The sequence below is a fragment of the Helianthus annuus genome, chromosome 17 (genome assembly GCF_002127325.2).
Source record: "Helianthus annuus cultivar XRQ/B chromosome 17, HanXRQr2.0-SUNRISE, whole genome shotgun sequence".
Lineage (NCBI taxonomy): Eukaryota > Viridiplantae > Streptophyta > Magnoliopsida > Asterales > Asteraceae > Helianthus > Helianthus annuus.
This window is the reverse complement of record NC_035449.2, coordinates 84,930,055-84,940,078: the sequence shown is the minus strand read 5'-3', so window position 1 is coordinate 84,940,078 and position 10,024 is coordinate 84,930,055. Positions and strand designations below refer to the sequence as shown.

At 34.4% G+C, this 10,024-nt stretch overlaps 1 long non-coding RNA gene across 1 annotated transcript; it reads left to right on the top strand.

The window, feature by feature from the left end:
- The first annotated feature begins 3,729 nt into the window (after positions 1 to 3,729).
- On the top strand, positions 3,730 to 4,944 carry LOC110922090. The gene is made up of 3 exons (XR_002582862.2): positions 3,730 to 4,014; positions 4,500 to 4,717; positions 4,792 to 4,944. It is a non-coding gene; the product is annotated as an uncharacterized LOC110922090 (long non-coding RNA).
- Positions 4,945 to 10,024: the final 5,080 nt, after the last annotated feature.

Here is a 10,024-nt window from a genome sequence, read left to right as displayed (position 1 = left end):
TGCCTTACGGTTCGTAACGCTTTAGGCTTTGTGGTCCGTAAGGGTCACTCAGAGGCTAAATCTTTGGCATGTTGACATATTTAGTCCCTCCACATCCAATCTTCCACAAATATACACAATTAGTCCCTCTCGTCCAAATAACTTGGCATATTTGAGAGTTGATTGGACACGTGTTGCCATTTGATTCGATAAAATTTTTCCGAGGTTTTACATCCACACTCCCTTAAAAGAAATCTCGTCCTCGAGATTTTATTCAAAAAGATAGGGGTACTTTTGTCTCATATGGGATTCAACCTCCAATGTATATTCTGGACCACGGTGGGCATCCCATTTGACTTTCACGATGGGGATCATTTTGTTTCGAAGCTTTTTAACCTGTGGATCCTCAATCGAAATTGGTTTCTCAATGAACCTCAGGTTTTCATCAATCAGCACATCATGGTGTGACATTGCTAGCGACTCATCGGCTAAACATTTCTTTAAATTACATATGTGGAATACATCATGGATTCCACTGAGTTCCTCAGGTAGCTTAAGTCTATAAGTCACGGAACCGACACATTCAATTATCTCGAATGGTCCAATGTATCTCGGGCTCAACTTGCCCTTCTTTCCAAATCTCATCACATCTTTCCAGGGTGATACTTTCAATAAAACTTTGTCCCCAATTTGGAACTTAAGAGGTTTACTCCTCTTATCAGCATAGCTCGTCTGCCTATCACGGGCAGCTTTGAGCCTATAACGGATTTGAATAATCTTTTCTATGGTTTCCAGGACTATCTCAGGTCCTGATAGTTGGCCTTCCCCAACTTCAGCCCAACAAACGAGCGTTCTACACCTTCTCCCATACAAGGCTTCAAATGGAGCGGCCTTGATACTAGTATGATAACTATTATTGTAAGAGAATTCAATTGGGGGTAGGCTGTCATCCCAACTACCACCTAAATCAATGACACATGCTCTCAGCATGTCTTCCAATGTTTGAATGGTACGCTCACTCTGTCCATCAGTCTGTGGATGGTAAGTCGTACTGAAATTTAATCATGTGCCCAATGATTGTAGGAAACTTTTCCAAAAATGAGATATGTATCTAGTATCTCTATCAGATATAATAGATACTGGCACTCCATGTAAGGAAAAAATATTGTCCACATATAATTTGGCCAATTTGTCGGAACTAAAAGTTTTCTTGATCGGCAGAAAATGGGCTGACTTACTCAGTCTATTGACAATCACCCAAATCGTATCATTTCCACGTTTGGTCTTTGGTAACTTGGTTTTCAAATCCATAGTTACCATCTCATATTTCCATGTGGGAATTGCAAGTTGTTGTAGCAGTCCTAACAGTTTCTGATGTTCGGCTTTAACTTGCGAACATGTCAGACATTTAGCTATATAATTGGCTATGGATTTCTTCATACTAATCCACCAATAATTTCTTTTCAAAGCTTGGTACATTTTATCTCCTCCAGGATGTACATAATATCTGGAATTATGAGCTTCCTAGAGAATCAAATCTCTAAGTCCTCCAAAGATAGAAACCCAAATGCGATTATTAAATCTCAGGATTCCATCACTTCCAGGGGCTAACTGCTCAACAGTTCCACCTAATCCTTTATTAGAAGCATTTGCTTCTAATAAGGCTTGTTTTTGAGCATCTAGCATCTTCTCATTCAAGCTAGTACGTAGCTCAATGCTTTTGGCGTTAACCCTGATAGGTTTAACCCTTTCTTTGCGACTCAATGTGTCGGCAACAACATTTGCCTTACCGGGATGGTAACGAATCTCACATTCGTAATTATTTAAAGTTTCCATCCAACGGCGTTGTCGCATGTTTAAATCTTTCTGATTAAACAGATGTTGGAGACTTTTATGGTTTGTGTATGTAATATACTTTGTGCCATACAGATAATGTCTCCACAACTTTAGTGCGAATATAACGACACCCAATTCTAGATCATGGGTGGTGTTATTCTTTTCGTGCACTTTAAGTTGTTGTGATGCATATGCAATCACTTTGCCTCTTTGCATTAGTACACAACCCATTCTTATGTGCGAAGCATCACAATATACAACAAAGTCTTCAATCCCTTCAGGTAGGGTTAAGACAGGAGCACTGCTCAATTTGTATTTTAGAATCTCAAAGGATTCCTGCTGTTTTGGACCCCAGTCAAACTTGACATTCTTACGGGTCAACGTAGTCAAAGGAGTGGCTATTCTTGAGAAGTTGTCAATGAACCTCCTATAAGAACCGGCCAATCCAAAGAAACTAGGATTTCAGATGGAGTCTTGGGTGCTTCCCAATTCATGATAGCTTCAATTTTGGCGGGATCCACTTGGATACCACGCTCACTAATTACATGTCCAAGAAACTAGACCTCTTGACGTGCGTGCGTGTGTATATATTTTTAAGATATATTTTAGTTGTTTTTACTCGCCGATTCAAGTTTTAAATTTATAAAACACGATATAATACTATCACTCTACACCCATGTTAGGGCAAGTGTACCCATCGAGGACATAGTATAGTGATGGCAAGATACCGAGGTCGTCCAAGGACACAAGAGCTTTTAATACCGGCTTATCGTTAACGTCTAATCTAACCAAACTTTGACAAAAAGGTTTTAAAGTTATGAAAAGATAAACTAAAAAAAACAAAAATAGAATATAAGGAAAAACAAATAGACAAGAAGGAATCACTTGGTTTCAACTCCTCTTTTATGTATCCTTTAATGATTTCCGCACTTTGGGCATTTTAAGAGATTACCTTTAAGTTATAGTAGTAGGCCTTCTTCCAGGCAGCGTTACCCTCAACCTATTGGTCTGAGTCAGCAGGGATACAGTCCCGCAAGGTCGGATTATTGAAAGATAATTAAGTAAGTTATTAATGCAAAAAGTGGTAGGCCCCCTTCCAGGCAGCGTTACCCTCAACACTTTGGTCTGAGTCAGCAAGGATACAGTCCTCGCAGGGTTAGTTTAAAGTTTTAATAGTAGTTTATAGATAAGGGATTCAAGCGGTTTCCTACTTTCTTCTGGGGCGCATAGTAACGCCCAAACCATGAAGTAGTAGTAAGCTTGAACCAGGTTCTCGCAGGATTTATACAGTGAACGAGACAAGGAATTACCCAACCACCCTTCTAACCCCCTTCCAAGTAGCTAACGCGCTTTATATGGACCGTAAAGACACGAATATGTGAATCAACAACATATGAAGAATGGTTAGATAAATTCGCCTTCAATATAAAAAACTAGTTATTAAAATCATTAATACACACCCAATTAAAAAGAAGCCAAAGATTGGAAATTAAAAAATATATAAAAGATTTGTCTTCACCAAGTGATGTAAGATTTGTCTGGGGCGCACAGTAACTCCCCTCTTGCCTAAAAAACATAAGGGGTGGTCACCACTCATGCCATGGGGTAAACTAAACTTTTTTCCTTTTTTTAAAACTACTTAATTAATAAAAGTTCAATAAATTAAAAAAAAACATTACATTAAATTAAAAAAAATAAAAAAATAACATTAATTAAAAATACTTAAAATGGTATTTCTTCCACAATTTTTAAATAAAATAAGGGTAGAAATTTAGTTTTGGAGAAATGAGGAAATGGGTTGGTGTGAATTTGTTTAAAATGGGTTGTGTTTATATAGTTTAAAAAACTTTTTTTTTTAAATATAAACGGCTATATAGTCGTTGAAGTCAAACGGCCATGCTCCAACGGTCCTCATTCAATGCGGTGAGTCTTCCCCGATTTTGATGTTGCCGCGTGGTGAAGGGGAATGACGGCGGTGTTCCCCGCGCGGTGAATCACCCCGCAACCGCCCCGTTCACCCTTAGTACTCAGATTGTTGTAGGTTAGCCACCTCCTCATTTGGTTCTAGATCTACTGCTGTGAGTAACCTAAACATGTTGATAGGGTTGGATTCAAATGGTTTTAAGCCTGAGGTGTTGACTCTGGCTGGGGGTAACCAAAATATGCTCGACGGTCCTGCCAGTTCTGGTTCACCTAGTAGTAAGTCTTCCTATTTCAGGGTTTGTGTGATTGATATATGAACTAAAATATGATGGTGTAATCGCTACACTCTCATGTGAAAATATACATATCTACACCATAAAACAGTGAATTAGTGGAGGAAGTAAGATACATCTGCAATTTGTTACCAAAGTAAGGAATTTTGCCCACTTTGTTTCTTCTATCTTGGGTTTTAAGCCATCAAAACAGCTCAACTTGACTTCAAAAGGTTCAAATTGAGTTTCTATACAAACTATTAGATCTGTATTTTGCTATATTTTGTTGTTAGTTTGTTAAGTGGTTATTAGTTCCTAAGCAGTTGTTTTGAATGTGTGAAAAAAGTTATTTATGTTATAATTTTAATTTTGGATGTCTGCCTTTGGGTCTATTTTAATGAATTTTTGCAATAAAAGTATGACTTTTGTAGACATTATATGGTGTCTGAGAATTTGAAGCGGATTTGTTATAATTTTCCATTCTTTCAGGATGTGACAGCCACAAAATGGAAATGAATTTGAAGTTAGGCACATTGTTTAAGCATGAATTACTTATGGGCTGCAGTTCATGGGTGCTACTTCTTCTAGGAAAGTGAAAAAGATGTTTGCACATTGTTTAGACAATGATAATGGTAGTGGCATTTTTGCAGTTAGGCATGTTCAACCAAAAGTTAATTTAACACATTTGATTGAGGACCAATGACTCAGTGAGTAATAATTACTATCGCCTAAATTTTGGTTTGATTCTTCAAAACCCCTAATTATACTTTTAACTTTATAGGATACATTACACTGTCAATGTGACCGGGATTGAAGCTAAAACATTGGCATATCTCTCAGAAGTGATCTACGAGCCATTGGTGAATAAATTGACTTCTTAGTATTTTTCTTATGCGTTTACTGTTGATTGAAATTGCAAGTGTTAGCTTATTTGGAATTTCTGTCTTTTATATATTTCTTAAATTTTTATTCTATAGATAGTAGCAGGAAAATATGATATGAGATCACTTGTTTATCACGACCGGTATACATGATTTGAATTCCATGGGAGGTAACTTTTTCATGTAACTTTCTTTCTACATAAACTGCATTTTAGAGGTCTAGTTTTCATCCCTAAAATCTTGATTTTGAGGCTTTCAGCCTATCAGTAACTCTATACATATCTCTATACATATGAAGGAATTAATTTGTGTTATAATTGTTTATCCCTAATCGGTCGAATAAAAAATAGCCAAAATTAAGGAGACATTCATACATATTGAAAATCATCCAAAGTATTTTTGTAATGATTACAACAAAAAAACTAGATAATTTTCCCTTAGCTATTTATAAAAGTGGACTAAATTTACTAGAATTGTTAACTAACTTCAAATTTTTGTAATGTGGACTAGAGGTGCACATAACCGAGTTTTTACTGGGGTTCGGCTGTTTGGGTATATACCCGGGTATTGATTTTCCGCACAACATGGTGCTCCAAATTGCACATGTGGAATGCCTCTATGCATTTGTGAGGTGGCATCAACTGATGACATGGCACCTGTGCAGGCAAGTGATAGTCATTATATTCACATTTTAATGTATCTTAATTAATTAACCTTAAATTGTTATAAGCTTTTGTTTTTTTGCTAGCAGCCTAAACCTGTCCCAACATCCATAGCTCCAAAGAAAGTAGACACTGAGACCTCTCATTAGTTTTTGTATAAGCCATCAAATTTTTGTTTTGTTTTGTAGTTGAGTTAATTGTCATTTTAGTCCCTGTGGTTTGGGTCATTTTGCCAGTTTAGTCCAAAGGTTTCATTTTTAACATCTGAATCCAAAATGGTTTCATCGTTGCCATTTTGGTCCAACTGACTTAACTCCATCCATATCTGTTAAAGCTGCCAAGGGCATTTTTGTCATTTCATTTTGGTCAAACTGACTTAACTCCATCCATATCTGACAAAAATGCCCTTGGCAGCTTTAACAGATATGGATGGAGTTAAGTCAGTTGGACCAAAATGGCAATGATTAAACCTTTTTGGATCCAGATGTTAAAAATGAAACCTTTGGACTAAACTGGCAAAATGGCCCAAACCACAGGGACTAAAATGACAATTTACTCTTTGTAGTTAGAAGGTAGTTTATGTTACGTTCATAAGTAAAAAGGGAACACTTAGAGCAGAATGAGTATTTCAATTCATTTTTAAAGTAACATACAACTTTAATTAGGGACGAGATTAACCTGTTTGTATATACACTTAATGGTTGAACATTTACATCTGGTTATAAGCAACTATTTTACTTAATACAACTTTAATTACATCGTCGGGGATCAGCATAGATAAGAGTTGTTGTTGATGTTAGCTTTTTAATAGGGTTCAGTAACTACATATTGAATGGGGAAATCAAGACCTCATCAGGTAAGCACTTCGTTTGAAATTTGGCCATCTTTTTAGCAATGGTGTTGCAAGTGACTTACAAAATTCATACAATTTCTTATATTTTTTACTTGTATTATGTTATATACATTTACTAGGGGTGAATGAAATTGATTATTGAGTGAACAAAGTTATAAAAATTAGCACAAAAATTGTTTTTGTTAATTTTTTTATAATATTAACTTTTTTTAATTAGAGTTTGCTTAATTGTTCATTAGTGTTTTTTGATGTTCTTAGTGATCAAAATTCAAATATTCTAACACTTGCACTTGTTTCAAATGATTGGCGTGTTTAATGGTTAGGAACATGTGTTATACTTAATAAGCCTTTACTTAACAAAAACTATACACCAACTTGTTTCATATAATTTGGCAAATTTCCACACGAATGACAGATTACCTTCTCAATAGGTGGCTTATGGTCGTCTAATAACTCTTTTAAAGCAAGTTACCCTCAAATCAAAGCACTCGAATAAAAAACATTAGTTATAAACATAATAACTTAAAAATAAGGTAAATTTGAGATCAGTAAAGCACATGAAATAGATAGAAATCATCGATGCTACAAATAATAACAGAAATACTATACAAAATATCACGAGAGAATTCATAAATTAATAGAAAACGAGTACCGTCTAACAAATTGCGTCGCCGCAACGCGTGGGTTTCCTACTAGTAAATATACACAAGTGATACAAAACTTGAAGTATGTGATAATTCATTACATTGATATATTGACTTGTATTTGATAATTTATTTCTTAGAGCATGTGTAATGGAGCTCCATATACCACCCAAAAGAAAGATAGCGCCCCCATAGCGCCCCGCACACCGCGACGGGCGGCGTTGTGGGGGGAAAAAGGGGGGGGAGGCGCCATATATATCACGGCGTTTTGGGCTTTCCTTTTCATCTTTGACCAATCAAAATAAAGAATGGTTTTTTATAATTAATTAATAAAAACAAAAATTAATAATTCGATAATGATGGGTAGGGGCTTTATGACTACGGGCTCTAGTGTTATAACGCCCCATAAAGCCCTTGTGTGACGTGGCACGACACGTGTCGCATAACGCCCCACAAGGGGCTTTATGACTACGGATGACCTTAATATGTATTTAATAAGTACAATTTGTTTGTGCTCTCTTGTAATCGTATTTGGTTAGCAATTATATTCTTAATTATATTATTAATACTTTCTTTTCTTAAAAAAAATCACTTCCCGATAGGATTTTGGTGCTTGGAGTATTGATTAATGCTCCTTTGTCTGAGTTTTTTCCTAAAATGGTGTTGATGGAAAAGTTATTTACCAAAACGGGTGATTTGAAAAATAATTACCAAAATGGGTGTTTTTCTACATTTCTTCATTTTTTACTAATCTATTATAATTCTTCTATTTTTATTTAATCAACCTATCACATTTATATTCTATTTTTATATTTTTTCTTTTTTTATATAATGAAACCCATGTTAAAACAAATTAAAATCGTTGAATTCATTTTATTTTTAATTGCTAATACCTCTCATTTACTGTTCTAATTTAATATTTTTGAGGATAATTTTTCATTTACTATTGTCTGCGTAGTTTATTACCAATTCAAATGAAAACCCATAATATAGTGTTTCCTAAAGTTACATAAATTTTATTAACGGGAAAAATATTTATGAAGATTGATTGGTTCGTAATTTCATTGGCCAACTCGATACTTTATTATTATTATTATTATTATTATTATTATTATTATTATTATTATTATTATTATCAACTTATTTTTTAATGGTTGCAAACAACATTTATTTCATTCGGTTAATGTAAACATGAACACATGTCTTGTTTAGGAAAAAGAAAACCATGTTTGTGTTCGATTAAAGTTAAATAAATGAACGTGAACGTGTTACTTTAGTGTTCGTTTACATCTCTAAAATTATAGGAGTAAGCTTTATATTAGAATGATTTATCTTATATAAATGTAAAAAGAAATAAAAGAAAAGGCCTTAAGAAAAAAAAAGAATTATAATTTGGTTAGTTAAAAAGTAATAAAATATAAAGAGTAATTGTTTGGAGAAAAATAAATTAAAAACATATTAGGTTAACCAAAAAAAGTAAAAAATATAATAGATTAGTTAATAATAAAGAAATAAGAAAAAAAAACACTTATTTTAATAAATATTTTTTAAATCACCCATTTTGGTAAATATTTTTTCCACTCTCACCAATTTGAGAAAAGAGTCATTCCAAAACACCCATTTTAGTAATTATTTTTCAAATCACCCATTTTGGTAAATAAATTTTCCACCAACACTCTTTTGGGAAAAAACTCCTTTATATATAGTAAACAATGGGTGATTTTTGCCGCTGGCTATGATTGTTTTTGGACATTTTATAGTCCAATGCCGTGATTGAAGATGGAATCTTGTGAGTGCCAATAATTTCTTTTCTACAGAATTAATTAATTTAACATCGACATCGTATTTCGCATTTTTACCGAAGTGATTTATGAACTTCTTCCATCTTTTTTTTTTCATTTCTGAGATTATAAACAAATAGTAGATTTCAACTAAGTACTTAAGTTGACATCCATGGATTGTTTTTCTCTTTCTATTTTTTATGTGTTAGGTGATTTTATTATCATTATAAGTGAGTTTGGTTAATTGAGACTTACTTAAATTCAAGTGAAATATGAATAAACATTTATACAAGTCAAAAGGTGTTAAGTGCATGCTATTTGAAGACTATTGGTATTTAACCTTGTCAAAGCCCTAGTGGGTGAGTGCATGGCAGAAAAAAAAAAAAAAGAAAAAGAAAAAAACCAACTTCGATTACCATGTTAAAAAGTCATTGAAAGTTATTTTAGATTTGCATGATTGATGAAATCGATTATCAAAAGTAATTGATCATTAGTAGTAGCTATGATCAATAAAATTTTTGGCTATTAGTGGGAATAATGATCAGTGGCAAATATCTTGTAAGTTGAAACTTAAAGTATTATCAACAGTAATTTAGACTATTAGCAGCAACTGTGATGATAATCAAATTGGGCTATTAGCACTAAGTATGCACTAGAAGCAACTTGGACGCTCGTTGGTAAACCAATTAACAGTTGCTGAGTTACTACTGAAGGAGTTTATGCTGGAGGTTTTCTGGGTGTCAAAAGTTAAAGCTAAGAGTACACGGGGTGGTCCGTTATACCACCCCTATAACGCGTAATATCATCACGCTACACCGCCGCCTCCACTCTTTCAACGCGTGATAAAGATAACGCGTTGAAGAATGACATGACCGTTTGAATTTTTGACCGTTTGGCACAAATATTACCGTTTGGGGGTTTAATATTTTGAGAAGCTTTTTATATAAATCATTCCCCCACTCAAATAAATCAAAAAACTCTCCAATTCAACTCCAAAATTTTACATCTCAATCTAAATAATTTTACAACACACATGGAAGGTTCAAGCAAGAGAGGTGAGGGTTCGAAAAAAAGAGGTTCGGGTACGAAGAAAAATCCCGTAAGACCCAAGGTTCGAGCGAATCTTGGCGAGCCGACGCGCTTTAGGTTGCAAGACGAACCCGACCAAGTCCCACCCTTTCAAACCCAACAAT